This window comes from Monopterus albus, unplaced genomic scaffold (assembly GCF_001952655.1).
Source record: "Monopterus albus unplaced genomic scaffold, M_albus_1.0 scaffold502.1, whole genome shotgun sequence".
Lineage (NCBI taxonomy): Eukaryota > Metazoa > Chordata > Actinopteri > Synbranchiformes > Synbranchidae > Monopterus > Monopterus albus.
In genome coordinates, this window is record NW_018128382.1 from 67071 (window position 1) to 72365 (window position 5295).

Genomic DNA, 5295 nt, shown 5'->3' on the forward strand with positions numbered 1-5295 from the left:
TACAGGGCAGGCGAACCAGCAGAGAGAACTGAGACCGGGGTAACAGAGAGGAGAGGAAAACGCTAAACGTACTAAAATGTGCTCGAGTGAACAGAAGCAAGAACCTGGGTGGGTGGATGGAGATGCGTACTGGAGCTATTGTACTTTGGGAGCAGATGAATGCGGAAAAGTTTGAAAGCTCATTGTAAATATTTGCACGCCTTGGTTTCAATAGAAACAGGAGCTCAGTCATACTTGTGTGGGTGTCCTTGTGCCTGTCATGGTAGATGTATTTTGTCAAATGTAATGCCTGTTGCGTCACTACTCTGTCCTTAGTGACACTTAGCATTCCTCACATTGTGTGTGTGTGACAAGCTCGAGTCATGAGTATTATCTGCATGTTGCGGGGGGGACAGTGCTCTCAGGAAGTCGCCTCATCAGGTGGATGGCAAGTGATTTCTCAGCCATGCCGCTGCGGGATGTTCAAAAGCGATCTGTTTGCGTGTAGGGCAGCACAAGTTTCGTTGCTTTAAGAAGAGTGAATGTTTGTTCTTTCTGCAGATAGCTTATGTAAGCTTCACTAGCAGACCGGCATGTATGTGTAGGAGCTATAAGGAAACCTGTTATACACAAGGAATTGCTGAGCTCTTTTTTTTAAATTTGATTTAATACATTGGAACAAATACTAGATTGTTGTTGGTGTCGCCTTCATCTTCACCTTCAGAGCACTGATCATTTGGTCTCTGTCCTTAGACCCTCATCGGGTAAAATTAATAATTCATATCAAGAGTAAAACAAGAAACAAACACACAGTAATGTGTCCTGAGACCTGGTTGTTGTTTCCAGCTTTTGGTCTGGTGTAGTTACACCTGAGAGAGCAGCATTAAAGCCTTTATCCAGGATGATTTTTGGAAAGGTCTGGAGTTTCAATGTGTCGTGCCATAATTACCACCTGTGCTTCATTTCAACAAAAGTTGCTCTGCTTGAAATTTGTACTGTATTTATTCCAGTCTTTTGAAAGCAGTTTTTAAAATAGTTTGACTAAACCTTTGTAAAGCAAAAGAAGATTTAAATATTAAAAATTACCTTAATGTTGCATTTACAGACCAGTATTTGAGGCATAATTGGAGACTAGATGCGTATCAGAGGGCGAAATCCTCTTTCATTGGGTTTTTTTGTTGCAAAGCTTTGACTTGAGACTTCATACATGGTAATTTGATTTAAATGAATATTGGGTACATGTAAGTTGGGCCCTTGTATAAGGAGATGGAAAGGCCTTTGTTTTTGACAGAGCCAGCAGCTGCTTCTTCAGATTGCACGGTTCCTGACGGACGATTATGTGTTTTTGTATATTCTTGCAGAAAAATGTGAGGAGAGGTGGAAATAATGTTTCTGATATTGCCCTAAACAGTAACGGGCTAAAGAAATTCCTGAGATGGAGGCAGAGCAGATGGAGAGCGGGTAGGGGAGCTAGAGACCGAGACAGAGAGAGTAATACTCCATTGTGACTGAACTGCAAAATGGGATTTGCATAAATAAGGCTGAAACATCAGCAAACCCCTTTACAGCCAGAAGCAGGGCTGAGATGAGGGAAGAGAGATGGTGTGTGTGTGTGTGTGTGTGTTTGCAATACACAGTCGTCATCCCCCCCCATTTTGAAATGATGACTTTGTAGCATTGTTGTGTTAAAAATTTAAGCCAGTGGACTCAGGTGGCAGTGAGGTCAAGATTCCTCTTCTCTTGTTGATCCCACACCCGACGTATACCAGTGGTACTCCACTTGTATGAAGCCTCACATCTCCCCTTCAGTGGAATTTGGGTGACGCAGCTGGGAAGGGTCTGCTGTCTACATTGCACTCAGCCAGCGTACGATGACTGTTACATAAGCATGAAATGAAATGCTCCCTTTTAGTGCCACCCGCACTGGAAAACCCAGATCTAATTGAATTGAACTATTTTCTGCCTTCTTTTCATATGGAGCCTCATATTTATATCAGAGGCAAAAAGCCCAATTTTAGAGCCTCATTATACCGTTTTCCCATTAACTTGCATGCACTGTAGCTCCGTGCATGTGTTCTGATAGACAGATCAGCATCTGCACTGAAAATAAAGGAAGCAAAATCTCTGCAATCACAGTACCTCTACATTGCTTTGTTGTGTGCGCATGTGTGATTGGCTGCAGCATACACACCTGAGGTGTGTGGGTCAGTGCATACTTTGACAGTCATGTCAGCAAGGTCCCAATTAGTGTCTTACTAGAGTGTGATTGACAGGTTCTGTTGTTAATTTCTGTGTACATATACATATGTATGATTAGGGTTTAGCCACAACACCCTTTGATGCAAATGATGGATAAGTGAGGCAGGAGGCTGATTCTTTGATATAGAAAAAAAAGAGATTTAACAGATTTCCCAGTGGATTCCATTGGTATCTCTGGACACTTGACCGCCATGGCACTCCGTGGCCTTTATTGTCAGTCAAAGCTCTTTTCTCTCCTCGGCTCACTAATGAAGAATGGACTCTTCGTTTAAGTCAGGACAGCACAGTCACCATTTACCTCCATCCGCAGCAGGCCAGAAACCACACAGAAAAACCAGAAGACAACTTCCAACCAGCCACTTGGTGCTTTTTGTAACTTTCTAAAACTTTGTACATGAATTAGCCAGTGTACAGAGCTATGAAAGCAACCAGTGTTTGAACTTGTCTCAAGCTAAATGAGTGTCACTGAAGTAAGAGTTTCTGAAGGTTTGTGTCCTTCTCCCCATTTGTTTCATCCAGACCTTTGTACCACCTTGCGTGTTTGTTCAGTACAGTTTTGAGCATGTTTGCCTTGACGTGGTTGAAAAACTCATCAATTAGTATGTTTAAAGCATACCCCAGGCCTTAACATTTAACTGATGTGATTTAAAAATATAAGTTCTTTAAGCATGCATACTGTAGTACTAAACATTCTCTTATTTTGTTTGGGAGGGAGAAACACGACATCTTTGGTGTTCTCATGGAGACTGAATACATTAAGCCACTTTAGACAAAAGCATTCCCTTAATGAATGTGGTGTATACAGCTTGTAATTAATGATTATAATGTCTATGTGTTACTTAATCCTCACTTCTCAAATGTGTGTTTGAAGGAGTTAGGAGTTTTGTTCATATGCCCAATTTTGCTTCCCTGTGTTTTGACAAAAGCTTAAAATCCTGCTTGCTATTAGGGCTGCATGATTGATCGTTTATAGATCATCATCTTTGTTCCTACCCTTGTTTAATCTTGCTCCTACAAGACAGCAATTCTGACGTGTCTGTATTAGCAGGAAGATTCAGAATATCAAACCAAGCACTCTCTTTTTCTCCCTACCCTGTATCAACCAGTGATAGGACTGTGTTAGCATCATGTGACAGTTTGTGTACCAGAGGTCATCAACTACATTTGCCCAAGGGCCAGATTTTTTGTAAACAGACACTGTGGGGGCTGGACTTTCAGATCATATATAGCTATTTACCATAATGTTGTTTTTATTGCCCTGTATCAGTGTGAACTACCATCAGTAGGCCTGCATAAATGTTAAATGAGACCATGTGGGGGGGAAAGCTAAATGTTGTATAGGAGCTTGTGGGGGGAAAAAAGAATGTTAAATGAGAATATGATGAGTTTGTCCCCATTCTTGCATGAAGACAGGACAAGCCAAACTCTGTTTATAAAAGGTTATCCTAAAACCACTGTGTGAAACACAGTGTGTATTTTGGGGGGGATACTGTGTTGAGGATGTATGTTCTCGCCGGCATCAAATTCTCTCAAATGATGAAGTTTCACAAAGTCAGACCTCGGCTACTACGACAGGGATATAATTATCTATTTTTGTTTGTTTTAGTTTGATCCTGGCCAAAGCAGCTGTAGGTGGAGATAAATTGGGCTTTGTGTTTAACAGCCACAGCCATTTTCTGGTAGATGATCACTTTTGGCACATCATAATAAATGCAGTGATTACAATATATTTGTAGTGTCTTATTTTAAAAACACCCCGGAGACCCCCCCTGTATTTCACAGAGGCTGCTTAGGCTACTGCTGTTCCCTGCACAACTAGAGAAGCAAGCACAGCTTTGTGAGGTGGCCTACACCTGCATTGTTACGTAGGCTACTCACTAATAATAAGCTGATGGATTTATACATGGACAGATGGATTTATAACATATATTGAACATTCTTATTTGGAGTCAGTAAATTGTTTATAATAAAATCATTTCCACCTCAGATGTTTCTGAGGTTGTGGAAGATAAAAGATGTAGATATTCTAGATACCAGAACATGTTGGACACTAAGTGTCATAGAGGTGTAAGAAAATATTGATACACTTGAGTATCACAATATTACATTTTGTGATTTTTAATTAATAGTTCACATGCCAAATAGCGCTGTGCTGTGCTGTTGGATATTAGGTGGACTGTGACAAATGCATATGCAGATCCTTGTTCTGATTGAAAAAATAAACTTTTTACAGGAGATTTTACACAACTGGTGGTGAGTTGCTTATTTTATGATAGTTTTTATAAAATTTCATTTTTAAAAAATGTCAAAATATTGCCTTGTTTACAATATCGCAGGAATGTTACTTCACTTTGAAGTGGTGATCAATCGATGATTGAAGACACAAACACTGACTTTTCTTTTTTACTTGTCTGTCTGAAGCCTGAAATTCAATATATGTGTAATACAGTAAATGCCTGTAATTATTGACACTTAGAATTATTATTCAGTTATGTGCTGCAGAACTAGTTTCTGTGTTGTTATAAAGGGTGTGTGAGGGGAAAAACACGTACATACATGAGAGCAGGGAGGGAGAACTTTCTGTTCGGGAGAACCAGATTGTTGCTGCAGACTGACTCACAATGTTGGGTAGAATGAAACCAAAACAGAGGCTAATGACAGCAGCTGTTCTGTGAGCTCAGCTTTATTACTAAAGTGTGATAAGAGACTACGTTTACCCTGCTCAGCCACTCTCCAGTGCTTTAACACAGAACGCTTTAAAACATATGTTTTAAGGTGTTCTAATTATGGGCAGAAAAGATCTTTAAGCTCATGTTTAGCATAGTCCCATGTTGGTAATGATCATAGTGTTTGTTTTGTCTTATTGCTTATGAATATGAGAGAAAATGGCGATCTCAATTTGAGTGGAAAAATCGTGATTCATATTTTACCCAGAATCATGCAGCTCTACTTGCTATTGTTGGCAGGTTCAGAGAGGCTGTCGGGCAGGTCTTTTCCACTGTGCCTGCACAAGCCAGCACTTCACTCTGATGAGCAAATAAATGTCAACAGAAACAT